Below are 15,127 nucleotides of genomic sequence, written 5' to 3'. Positions count from 1 at the left end.
TAAATACATAAATACAATATTTTATATTAAATACGATTATCATGAATTAATTTCAAAACCAATATCCTAAAAAACTACTCATATTCCTTATACTGTATAAGTGTGTACTAACAGTATTGCTCATTTAGAGTTATTGTTTCATCTAATTAAATCACAGTTCATATTCTGTTCTGTCATTACTAAAATAATATGGAAATTTTGTATATACATTGGTATTTTTAACTTCCTTATTATTAATATTTACCTGAATAATTTACGCTACTTAATATAAAGGACGGTTCTCTAATTTATTTATACATGGTTAATGAAAGCCAGAATCCTTCCCTGCCCTATACCTTATTACACAATTATAACGACTTGGATTGAAGATATTAATATTCCAGAATATTAATATTTAAATTATCAATGAGACATCCAAGACGATATAAAATATTTTTTGATTAGTAAGCTCCTAGTGAATATTCAGTACAATTTATGACTAAATTGGTTAACTATTAAATATTATCTGGTTTGTCTAAAATAAAATCACAGTTCTAAATAAAAACAATGGATTTATTTTAAACTGGCAAATTAATAAGTTCAACGTTTCAGAATTTTCATCACTCTATTTTCCACAAAGAATTGTCAAACCGTTTAGTAAATTTAAAAGTTCCTTTGGCAAGAAATAAAAATAAAAATAAAAATCAAATACATCAAACTAAAAATCAGAGCTCTCTTCTAAATTAAAATAATACAGTTTAAAAATAAAAATTAAATACCAAATGGAAATAACTAAAATAAAAATGTTCACTTCTAAGTACACTCACAATTCAAAAAATAAAAATAAAAATTTAAACTTCTCTTTACACTAGTTGAAGTTTAACTTTCAAGTCTCTGCAATTCAGATTACAACTCTCTCAAACAATTATTAATGTTCAATTAATTTCCAATTAATAATTCACAATAAAATAGTTCCAGTTAAATATTATTAAATTACTAAATTTCCAACTTTCAATTAAAGTTATTACCAAAGATCAATTTTAATTCACTTTTCTTGCAAGTATGAACCAAATGTGACTTGTATGATTCTATTATGCTCTATTGTTCATCAAGAATTAATTATTCAGATTGCTCTGTAGTTTCTATGAATTTAATTTTTTCCTTAAAATCCCTCGCGGAAAAAATTTTTAGAAACACGGCGCACTGTAATTAACTTAATACACGAAAATAACTAAAAGAAGGGCGAAAATTATGAGCGGGCGCTTAAATACTTCCCTTTCCAATCAACTTTGCAGGACAACCATGGTGTTTTCTCATTGGTCCAGCTGTATAAAACAAGGAGAACAATAGTCGCAACAAGACAAGTTCTAATCAATTTAAGGCAGTCAACCTGCCTTCCTAACAACATAAAACTATCAGTACTAACTTGACAAAAGATTACATGTTCGTTTTTACCCTGACTTTCACAATATAATCTAAAATTAAATCCCAATAATTCGATCCCAAAATTTTCATTTAATTTAAGTTTTAATTAAAAAAATAAATCAATGTGGCTTTAAAAACGCTACAAAAATATATATAAAGAGATATTATTTATAGAATGTTTCAATTGGAGATTTTAAAAATGTTGTGTATCAACCACAAATGCGGAATTTTGGGGGCAGCTCAAAGATTTTAAATGTAAACCCCTCGCAAGTGAAAAGCATAACAAACTTAAAGTATTGTGAAGATCGCTTGTCTTTTCTATTCAAAATAATAGCCAGAGTTACTAGAACAATATTTTTAATAATTCACTACGTTTTCAAGTAAAGTCATGTGTTTGAACTTAAGTCTTCCTACTATTTGGCAGTGATACAAGCGTAGGGCGAGCTCCTTTCTCACGTTTTGAAAAGTATGAAGTGGTATTTGGTTGCACGCCTTAACAATGATGTTTCTTAAATCTTCAACGTTTTCTACTGTGTTCTGTAAATAATGGATTTATTGTGTCCCCATATAAAAAATTCCATGGGTGTAAGTTCCGGAGCCCGCACAGACCATTCCATTAGACCACGCTATCAATCCACTGACCACGTAGTTGAGTTCCCAGTAAATGTCATACAGCACGGATAAAATGCAATCCTCTATTAAGATTCCCATTAATAAAAAATGGTCCTAAAATATCATGCCCCAAAATCCCGGCCCAGAAATTTACTTGATCTGGGTATTGGATGCTGAATGCGTGGGAAACATGTAAATTTTCTCTGTCCTAGTACCATCAGTTGTGTTTGTTTACAGTCTATTGATAAAAACTGTATTCATCAGTGAAAGTGTGAACGAACAATGGATGAGCAGAAAATAGTGCTTCCATTCCCTCACAAAATTGTAGACGACGGTCTGGATTGTCTTCCTTTAACTCATGAACAGGCTGAGTTTTTTTAGGGTAAAGTTTATTGTTTTCTGTAAGTATACTACAGATCCTTGGAAAACGTCACAAAGATTTACTACTGATCTGGTGACTGCTGCGGGTCTTCAATAAATGACCTGATCTGAGCGTGGAGCATATGAAGTGGTTCCAGATACCGTAAACTTATTTATTAAAGTACTTAAATATTTCCTTGTCACATAATTATCCTCCTTTCTGCCTCATGATTATTTTTATTCGAAGTCTGGAAATAAAATATAATTTCTTCTTTATCATCGTGACTGCGGGGCATTATTACTTGTAGGCAGTAATAATTTGAGAATATTATTTAAAAGTAAAAATGACAAAGTGGAAATATTAAGTGCAATTTTTAGGACCTATTATTTTATATTTCCATATAGAGATAGCGATCTCCATTTACACTCCATTTTTACACAATTTTTTATTTTAAGTTTTTTATTTTCTTCAAAATGAGGGGTCACTTGCGAGTGGTTTACGTTCAAAATGTCTGGGTTTCCCCCAAAAATACCTCATTTTTGGTGGACACAAAAAAGTATAAAAATCCTAATGAATCTTCCTTTCCACATTGCATTACTACTCATAGGATATCTCCTTATATAATCTTTAGAACAAAATAGAGGGGAATATCCTGACTTTTTTCACCCTGTATACTCAATAAAACTGTTTGACGAAAACCATCTTCGCCTGGTAAGATATAAACTCCGGTTGAGCAGGCTAACACGGTCGAATATTTTTATTTTCTGGTTTTTAAGATTAAATCCAGTCTAATGTTTAGTTATGTCAATTAATGACGCCAAATTTGAGTATACCATCATTTGTAAAGCAGATAAAAATACCATAACTTCCCGTTTTAAATTTAATGCTCTTATATTGAAATTGTAGCAGTTGACAAAAATCAATTTAAAAACAAGCACCGATTAACGAATCTGTAGATAACCTACAAAAGGCTCCATATCTAGTAAATTCAGAATATTTAAAGCCCTTAAATATATGTTAGTAGCTATTTTCATAAAATATAAACCGTAGGATAAAATACTCATATAATAGATACTGTAAAATAGCACACTTGAACAAGAGTGTTCCTATAAATAATCTGTAGTATCTAAGGCCTGTTTGAAATTAGATTTATCTGAAATTATTTGGAATTAAAAATGTCTGTTACAAAGTAAGTGTAGTAAAAACAGCTTCTTTGTTGAGAAGTTTGGAAAAACAATACAAGACTGTTGAGGGTGGCTTTTGTTCTTTTGGATAAATAAATAAGACGGACACAACCAATTCCGGCTTATTTCACGTCGAGGGCTCGGTTGGATGGAAGAAATAATCCGACCTTACAGATCTCCCGCTTTGAAACATTTGACTTGGAAAAATCTGATAAAATCATTCCATACATGTACCATTATTTAATTTATACTATTGTATACATACAATTATTCGTGTACAATTACATTTGGAGATTACTTAACACATCCGCCAACAAGCTGTGCTCTCTCTCAAGTGCTTACGAAGTGTATTCACTACGTTAGTAAATAAAGTCTCTTAACAGTTCTATAAATAAACCTACAGCACAACCTGCTACTACACTTAAATTACTCCGGTGGACTCTTATGGATGTAAATAACCTGCTTTATTGTTACCAATTTTGAATCATAATTTATGTTCATTTTAATTGCTTAAGACGCTACATTTAATCTAAAGACAAAGCGGTATGATTACTACTATTTACTTAAAAAATTACGATAGCTAGTTTAATATAAGTAGGCTAAATAGCAATTAAAAGACATAACTTTTTCATTTTACTCAAACCTCGGACACAAAAACATTTTTATGGATTCATGATCTTATTACTTGTTAGATAATAAAAACTAAAAACCACTTGTTCAAAATAAAGGAGTTAATCAGAATGGAACTAAAATGTAACACTTCTCAATTTGTGCTTTAAGAATGAAAATAACGAAAATCAATTAAAAAATTACACTATCTCTCACGGTTCTTATAGTTTTTGATAAATGTCTTCTCTTCTCAACTTAATAGAGTGTTACTTCAATATTTGTTTTGGCTTTAGTGTATAATTATTTTTCTTTTTCAGACTACTTTCTGAGTTTTAACAATTGAATTATTTAAAGTGATTTAAAGCAGATTTAAAAATAAGAGCAAAATACAACATTTTGAACTAATTTACACGAAACACTTGGACATCTACAAATATTAAAAAGTGGGACGCAAATATAAATCAATATATTATTCACCAAATTACTTACTCGGTGAAGTTTAGCCCAATCAAGATGTGTAGTATGCGCAGTCTTCCGATAAGCACGAGCTCCAAACTCAGACTATCACCCGGAAGCACTTTACACACCGAGCAAGTTTTAACAGGAAAACAAACTACAAGAACCTCGATCAAACCAGTTAACAGCTGACCGCTTCCAACCCCTGCCCGCCCCGCACTACGATCGCGAGATGGCCAATATGACGGTATCGAACAACTAACAACCATTTAATTTGCGTATTGCCTCTTGAGAGCCTAGTTCCCAATAGTAACTTCAGTGAAAACCAAAAATACACCCTACAATTAAGTTAACCTTACAAACGGTACAACATTAGTTCACATTATTTTAAATTTATAAAACAATTTTAAAACTAAATTATTTATTGTGTAGTAATAACTGTCAGTAAACGTGCAACACGACTCATAAACAGTTTTATGTTCTAATAAAGTTAAGTTCTTATTTCTGTGTTTAGAATTAAATTTTAAAATATAAAACTCCTTCAAAATGTATATTTGGTAAGAAGTACAGTATACTAGATATTGAAGAATTTTGTAAATTGAGAAATGTTATATTCGAAAACATTAGCTTTTCATTCTATTCCATACAAATCGAAGTTATTATTTTCTTATTAATTTAGATTCAAGCAGTTTATTTGGTTAGTCAGCAAATAGATTGTTGCTTGGATTTATAAACGATTAATTAAAATGATGCAAATATTTAAATTTATTCATAACCTAAATTAAAAAATTAGAACTATGAAATAAAGATATGTCTTGTGAATAAACTGTAGAAGTCCAAGTTTAAATGCCGAATTTATTCCTGAATTACATGAGTACTTTATAAATCTATCACTTTAAAGAGGTTAGTGTGGATATTGGTGAGAAAGGAATAGATCGAATCTAATATTCTCTTTATTCACAGCATTGAGTTTTAGTAAAAGTTATACTCTATTTAGATACAATACTAAAAGCAATGTAAGAAACTTCTTAAATCTTAGATATTCATTAGAATGAAGAGAATTACTCGCACCACAGTAAAGCAAAGCATAACGAGTGATATTTACTTGAACATTGAAACACATGAATATATAACAATGTTAAACGATCCGTCTTCTACAAATTTTCAGATGTAATGCTTTAATATTATTTTTAGTCTTCAAAAACTATTCCTCTTACTAGACATCATAGCAACGTTGGCACTTGATACAAAATAAATTAATGTCCGCACTTACAAACACGTATAAAACAATTTGAAGTACAAATTTAAATATATTCTTTTGGTATAATGCAATCCAAATAATTTCCACAAAAGAGCAAAAAGCTAATGATAGGGAAATGTACAAAGGTAATGGACTAACGCGCTATTGTCTCTGGCAACAAAGGCGCTAAAGTGGATAACGCACGGTACCATGAGGCTTCGCGGACCATTTAGGTGCTGTTAAAAAGTGAACCTGTATAATTTCCTTTTCAACGATAAAGAGACTTTCCATCCATCTTGTCATTCGCATTGTATAGAGAATCTAAACTTAATCTCGGGTGTGATCATATTATTATTCCAAAGTCGTTAAGATTTAGGCCTACTATATTATTAGTGATCTAAAAGATGTTACTAATGAAATTAACAAACTAATACACAACGTCGGTAACAAGTCAGTAATATTTCACACTCCAAGATTCTGAAATTATTTTGAAATTAATACTGTTATTTATAAAGCTAAATGTAAGAAATTCGTTTAGAGCTTGAAATATTCATATTGTTCTCTTTTTACAGAACAAGAAACAAAGTTTATAGACTAAAAACGACGAAACCAGCAATGCAGCTATGGTGGTAAGCGTTGATTCGATGTAAATGTTGTATCTAGCTCTATCTGTCTCATGAATTGCAAAATGAGGTTACCTCTTCACCTAGATTGCACTATCTTTTTAGTCTGGGTGTCTCTGATAGAGAAACAATACGGGGGGTTCGTTCTTTCTTACCGACTATTTTTGGATAACTTCAGACGAACATGACTCCAGATTTCAAGGTAACGTTGACAACAGTATAATATTTCAGATGCTACATGGAAGAGGAAGGTGAACAGAGGCTAAATTAAACATTTACATTATAAACCATTATGTTTAAAAGTCCTTAATGTTACTCCCTTACTCGAATACTAGCAGTTAACAATCTCATGGTAGATTCATTTAACAGCCATCCAAATGACATAGATGGTTCATTTTATACAGTGAGAGATTCTTAATTTTTAATTTGAGGACCGATGAAATGACTGAATTTCTGTTTCGTACAGGCTGTTAACGCGCTCACACACAGACACAAACACAGGTATATATATATATATATATATATATATATATATATATATATATATATATATATATATATATATATATATAAACAATAGAAGAAAAAGACTTCATATAAATCCTTTAATATTTCGACTATATTGTCGTTTTCAAAAAGGTACAAAAAGTGTATATAATGTAAGAATTAAAAGTAAACATATGAATTTTTATAATCAGCTGAAATGTTCTATTCTGATTTATAGTGTAATTTTATAAACTCCTTGGTATATTATACTAAAAAGGGCTTTATATAAAATTTTGATTAATTATATAAAAAGGCGTTCTAACAGCACAAGATTAAATTAAATATTAACAATTTTGTAGTTGTACATTAATAAAAAATTAATAAAATTAATTAATTTAAATACTGTATAGACAACACATTGTTTTAGATTTGCTAGATTAATTTAGACTATTTTAACGGATAATTTCTTATTTAATCCAAAATGTAATTTTAACTTAGTGACTAGCTGATATGCTTAGTCTAAATTTTCTAATTGAATTTTTGAAGAATCTTCTGGTATTTTACAAACCCTTTTAATGTGTACAATTATTAAATATTTTGTTATGAACCAATGCATGTTGCGAAACCAATTTGTCGTCTTTTCTGTTGGATGAAGACCGATGGTTATTCATCGTAATATGTAAGGGATTTATCGTTAAACCAATATAGTCCTTGGGACAAAATTTGCAAGACAACTGATATATTACATTCTTCGATATATAGTTAATTTTATTTGAAATTTGATATGTTTTATTAGTTGTGATATATATATATTGAGTGTTGTGCTTCACAAAATGCTATATATATATATATATATATATATATATATATATATATATTATATATATATATATATATATAGCATTTTATTATGCTCAAAGACTTCTATAAACCAAAGGAAATGATTATGTTCATAATGTGTGTATTTCCTTATCGTAAATTAACATACGACTATATGATTACCTGATAGAATTGGATGAGTGGTTGCTCCTCGTATTAAATAATAAACTGTGAATTTGAATCAGTATGCATTTGCAAGTAGAATCAAGACATTTAAGCTCACCATCCTACAGATTGACGTAGGTTTCAAACGTATTCCATAAGATGGAGTTGTCATGAAGTCAATTTAGGTCAACACGGTTCTTAAAAAATCCTTTAAATGTATGGTGCAAAGCCATTGGAATAACTATACCCTGTAAGCCTATAACCTATATTGCCTAGGGGTTGTTATGCTCATAGATTCATTTAACAGCCATCCAAATGACATAGATAGTTCATTTTATACAGTGAGAGATTCTTAATTTTTAATTTGAGGACCGATGAAATGACTGAATTTCTGTTTCGTACAGGCTGTTAACGCGCTCATACACAGACACAAACGCATTAGACTATACACATTTGTGAAATTTTGCGATTTATCTTTTAAGTATTTATAATATGCCACATAAAACATATTTCTCTAGAAAAAAATTATATTTATCAAAGTTCCTCAATTGTGTGTTAAAGGAAGAAAAAGGCCAGAGGCAAAGGTTATCAATTTACCGGGCCAGAGGTAAATCTTTGACGAATGTTATTGGCGGGAACCCGCCACTTGGTGATTTCCACGGGAAATGACGCTCACATCAACAATTCTGCGGGAAATTAAAAGTAGAGAGATTTCATTTTCCAACGTAATATTTCTCTACTGGCTCATTTATACGCTTCCGGAGATGGTGGCATTGAAAATTATAATGTTCATTAACATAAAAAAAAACTTATTTGTTTCAAAACATTTTAGTCTTCTGTCTATGTGGCAAATAGCTTGATAAATATAAATTAACAGTGTTATATAGTTTATTGGTTTTGAAAAATCACTGTCATCTGTCGGAGAGATTAAATGAACTTAGTATCAAAACGCATGTAACAAAATGAGTTGCATCCACTACAAGTGAATTGTTTATATTTTAGTATGCCTTCTATAAGAAATGCCTACTGGTGGCTTCATACGATGTAGCCCTACTCAAGTATATCAAATTCTATTAAGACTTTTCCACAAGTTAATTTCATGTTAATTATCTCATAGAATAGAACGTTAAGTAAATTATAAATTAGAGTAATACTTTACAAGAGTGATCTTTTAATTTTATTTAAACATTTGAAAGAACAATGCAACCTCAAACGTCAGTTAGAATTTCCAATACAATAGTGAGATCAAATCCATTTTATTCTGCATTCAAGGGTCAATACGATATGTTTTATGGTGGTTAGAACCATGATGTGTTTATTGAACTAAATAACAGAGATTGAGAGCTCAAAATTAAGTAAAGCTAAGCTTTAAAACTGCGCGCTTTTTTAGTTCCACTTCGTTCGGAAGAGTTCACTCGGTTAGTTCTGTAAATACAACATAACGAAAAATTATTATATTTGTAAAACTAAATAGATGTAAAATACTTTTAAAAGCTTAGGAAACGTTAGGTTTTTGTAGCCATAAGCAGAATTTGGCAGTTAAAAAAGTAAAATAATGTATACTTTGGTGTTCCTGGACTTATCTAAAGCATTTTACAGAGTTGACCATAAGATACTGTTTGACAAACTGGAATCCCATGGCATTTGAGGCGTACCCCTATCATGGATTGGTTACTTCCTGAACCACAAAGTCCAAAATTAAAATCAGTATTCAGTTCCAATTGAAATGGGATTTGGGGTCTCCCATGGTTTCATACTCAGTTCTATTCTGTTTCTGGTCTATGTCAATGACATTGGTTTATCACTTCTTCACGGGAGCGTCCACAACATAGGATGTATAATCACCCAAATCCTTTGATATCCACCATATCGAGGGTTGAAATGAAATGATCACGTCGAGTCAGAATGCAGAAGAATTTGCCTATGGCATTTGCATTTTGAAGTCTTTAGCCTAATATGTTGCCTAAGTCACACTAAGACACTGATGGCAACATATTATGGACTAATATGTTGGGGCATAATAATGGGGGCAGGGGCTTGAACAAATAAACAATTTCTAATAGTTTTCAAGGTTTAAATTTAAGCAGTTTACCATAGTAAACATGAATTTCAAAGAGTCTTGCTGACCAGCTTTAAAAAAAATTCAATTTCACTCTGCCAAGTAAAGTATTCACATTTTGGAAACAATATTATTTTGTATGTTGAAATGAGCCCTGACAAGGGGTTGAGAAATACACGGACATGAAACAAGAGACAGAGACACCTATTGAACTGGGAGACACAGAACGGTAGTTTATGAACACGTGCCCTCTCAGACTGGTGTTCACTTTATCAACTGATAATCAGATTCAATATAAATGCTCCAACGACCGAGACGTTAACAATTCATTCATCCGTAGTCATTAAAAACTAACATTGGTATTTGAAGTAAACATAATTGGATAACATACTGGTAGATATATTTAAGAATGCAAAATTGTATGTTTGAATATGCCATTGTAGTATAAGAGTTGATGACATTGATCCTAGCCGCTTTATAACTCGGCCAAATTCTCAGTGAAGAAGGAGCGCTACACAGCACAGTCGCACCACTCCCACGGCTGAGGTAATCCGTTCGTGAATTATTCAGCAGCATCCTCCACACATCCCTTGCTGAACAGTCTTTCAGCGTTATTACGTTCAATAACATATTTAGAGGGAATTGGAGTGTCCCGTGCTGCTTCTACAACAAATACAATAAAACTATTTAATTTAAAAATTATAAAATTTAATAAATTGATATTTATTTGGTATTCCCATTACGTAATAGTTAGGTTGTTCAAACCTATGCGGGGAAAAAACAACAAAATGGATAATATTGACGGAAAGTAGTGAGGGCTCCATTGTACGTATAGTTAGCGTGATCACCCGGTAAGAGAGAGATCAGAGTTCGAGTCTCGGAAGTGCGGGTAAATTTCGTTCATCAATATTTATTAATAATTTGTTTTACAAATATGTAAATATTTGTGTTTACTACTGAGCAACATAAAAATATAAAACCGATATTTATATTTAATTGTTTATTGGTTCAAACATTACATAGTTGTGTATACTGTAGTAACATTTTATTCTGTAATCAACCATAATAAGTCATTAATTAAGAATTTTCTATTGTTTAATGAAATATTAATTCCCAGCTCTTTACCGCCTTTATTTAGCAGGTACAGAGATGTACTTTGAGATATCGCTCGTATGGTATGTTACAACTACAAGCACCAACCTCTTATATAGCACTTTTCGGGGTGTCGTGAAGTGGTAAAATTAAGGGAGTAAAGTGGGGGGATGAGTACGTCATTAGTTACGGATCCCTTTAACCGTATTTAACGACTTACGATACGTGCATGTCCAGTATATTTCTATTCAAAACATAGTGATACAAATTATAGTTGAAATTATTCTAAAACACAAACAGTACACGATTAATACTGTATGAAATATAATTAAGGACATCTGAAACTAATGAATAGTTCAGATATACAAAATAAAATAATTTAGGATCTGTAGTATTGCACTACCGGAATGTACGTAGGGAAGTCTTTTGAAGCTTACGTGCCAAAACAATAACCAGATCCTATTTGAAGGAGCACTGAGGTAAGGTGAAACTCCATTCATCTTACCATGAAAAGCTTAGTTTTAAACGAGTCGTAATAATTATTACAAATAATTTAAACATAATTATTTAATTATTTGAATTTGATACAACTATGTCAAAATGACTGCAATACGTAAAATGTATATAACTTACATAGAAATGTTAAAACTGATATTCTTCGGTTCTGCTAATATGATATTTCCCATTCATTAAATATTGAAGGCGTAATGAATGCAAACAATTTTCTTCATGTACCAGGAACTTAGAGCTAATTTTCACTGTATAAGAGTACAACTGTTAATGCTTTCAAGTTCTAAAACATATAATATTGGAATGCCTTAAGGGGAATGCCTCCATAGATTTCCAGAAAAACCAGGTAGAATCCTGATTCAATGCAAATTTTCTCTCAGTTTTTAGACTATCACTGAATATTCTCTTTGTAAAATAGTTTGTAGCAAAACTACAGAATGTCGCTCTAAACTCTACTGGCACGTAATGGACATATACATATACGTATTTGATTGATTGATTTAATTTATATTAATATAATTGTATTAATTTCAATTGCATGATAGAATAAAAGCCGATTGAATAGTGACACACATATATATTTTTGTTCCGTAAGCAACTAAAAGCGATGGAGTCTAAAACAATAACAGTTGTTATTAGTTATATTCATTATTAAATTTGTTTAGCATTACATATAACGAGTATTATCCAATTTACAAAAATTCCAACATTTAAAACCACGCAAAGAACAGGTTTGAAATAGTGATATCATATGTGTTTACAATTTCACGTACAAAGTTACAATAAATCAGCTAAACCAAGTTCTTTGTCCAAATTACAAATTATTATCATATACTACAATTATTATAAAATACACGAAATCAGTTAATAGTATTTATACATTGCATAATATAACACTAATAAAAATAAAACCCTCAAATTACAATGTTATATACATCAAGATTTTACATTACAAATAAACAAATAATTAACAAAAATATTTCGTTAAAATTGGCCAGAGTTTTATGCATACAAATACATTTCTGAGTTATAAAAAACCAAAAACATTAAATGTGATTGTTTTATACAACCTCAAGCATAGTATTTTGAATGGTCTGCCAGTTGTATTCAATTATTTTCTGAATTAGTTACACAAACAGTTGTGGGCTGAGCTGGTAGACGGATACATTACCAGTGTTCCTTCCATGGTATGTTACAATCCAGATCTCTAAACCTCGTAAGCCTCTTAGTGACCGCCTTGCGGGTTGTGGTGAAATAGTGGGAGCAGGAGGGGAGGTGAGTTAATTAATGCTGGCTAATAACAATTGTTTTTTACCAGTAAGATATATAATGCTTATTCAATTTTTTACGGAATATTTGTAGCAATGAACCAATTACATGATGTGTTAATACAAAAACCAACCTGTTTGTTACAATCCAACAGGGCCCATCTGTGCGATAGCTTTTGTTAGGAAATTCATAGAGAATTGAACCTTGTTATATAGGTTCCTCTTGGTCCAATAAATTTGCCTATTACATTTCGGGTAAATGTGTCATACAGCAGTCTGTCCGTACTTGCGATAGATCATAGAGATTTGAAACTCAGTACATAGCTTCCTGTTGGTCCGCGAATGAACATACTGAATCATCTATTACACTAGCATCTGTACCAGTTTTAACAAATACACTACAGCCACTCCTAGTAAGAGGAAAATATCTACAGTAAATATCAGGCAGAATGTACACTGCTGGAATGTATAAAGCAGCACTTTCCGGTAACCATCTATTCCTATTTTTGTTGAGATGCATACCATTAGATGTAATGCATACTCCTCTCTGCCTTACTTGCCTCCACCATGGACATATTGGCATAGCTCTTATCAAGTTCCTCAGTTCTAAAGTGGCATATTTTCCGGTCTCTTGATTAACAAAAGACCGATCTACTAAATCAAATTTACTAGGAAGGTCCATGAATATTATTTTTATTTCCTTTAATTTATCTAGAGGTCTGGCAATCTTGCAAAAGAACTTCATTTTATATCAGTTCTTGTTCAAATTGTTTATTATTAAGAATTTACCATTCAAGAACTTTTAAAACCCATTAAATTGAAATGCTTGCTGTGAACAATCTTGTTACCATTGACTCTATTTATTACTGTTTACATACCAAGATACGTCCCTCCTATGACTATTTGATTATTATAACATGAACGAAATATTTTCAACGCGTTAGTAACGTATTAATATTAACTATTATTAGCACTAATTTCATTACCTTGTAATTAGTACTATAAGTACAGTAGATATGATATGTAAGTTTCTGTGGTCACAAATACATGCAGTAAAATAAGAGTAAACTGTAATATGTTTACAACTTAAGCAAATATAAATTTAACACTAAATTTTCTGCGAGCTGTGATCAAGTGTTTGAACGTGCTTGAGGAAAGGCTCCGGTAGTCTTACAAGCTCCTGCACGAGGCCACAAAGCCCTTAGTCACGTTCCGGGTTGCAGTTCTGTGATGAAATTGTGTTGTTGTGGAGGGGGGGGGCGATGTTCATCAGTAACCGAATTTAGTCACTCATGCATATTTGATTTAGTTATGTTCCACACTAAGTATTCATTTAAAGTGTTTTTGAAAATATAAAAATAAAAAATATAACCTAACACTTATTAAAGGAAAAATGTTTCTCTTATAACTTTGTCGCTTATATGAAAATAATCAGTACGTATATGAAAATAAATGTTGTAGTCGAACACTGAAATTCTTAATAATAATAATACATTTTTGTCCAGTGAAATCACTGAGATACCTGACCAAATTTATCTCTGTTTTCAATTTTCAGTTCTTCTGTTTTGCAAGAAGCATATATTTTATGTAGTTATTTATAAAATAAATTTGTCGATGATGCCACATGTCTATAAGGTTTGGCTGAGCATTTGCTAAACCTAACTCCACGCGAGGTATATCAGAATCGAATTGAACCTTACTTTGCTGACATTCAATAATAGACCATCATGGATTTCACGTTTGAGTTCACTTAATTGGACCGCTGCGTCTGATCTTCTTTAGGATTGATATGGGCAATGTTTTTTTAAAGAATACCTTTAATTTTAATTATTACTTCAACCAAATTAAATTATAAACCATTGAATAATTGAGAAATGTTAATAAGAATTTATAGAAATATTTCGTTAGAGAACCAGAACCAAATGACCAGAAAAAATTGTTCTTTATCGTCCAAAATGTAGGTAATTCTTTAACTCCAATGCTTCGATTCGAATATAACAGTAAACACCTTTGCATGATGTCTTGTGGACTATTTTATGAAGATTATTTCAATTTAGTATGGATTTTAGACTTTACCATGGGAGCTCATTAACTATTAACATATTGCAAAACCAATAAGGACTTTTAACAGCTTGCATTACTTTTCAATACCTTGTTAAAAAGAATTAGTAAGAGAAAAGTACATCTATGATGGATTAAAGACAGATGTTTCCTTAAAATAAACAGAAACATATAAAAA

This window comes from Homalodisca vitripennis, chromosome 1 (genome assembly GCF_021130785.1).
Source record: "Homalodisca vitripennis isolate AUS2020 chromosome 1, UT_GWSS_2.1, whole genome shotgun sequence".
NCBI classification, from domain to species: domain Eukaryota; kingdom Metazoa; phylum Arthropoda; class Insecta; order Hemiptera; family Cicadellidae; genus Homalodisca; species Homalodisca vitripennis.
Note: the sequence above shows the minus strand (reverse complement) of the source record.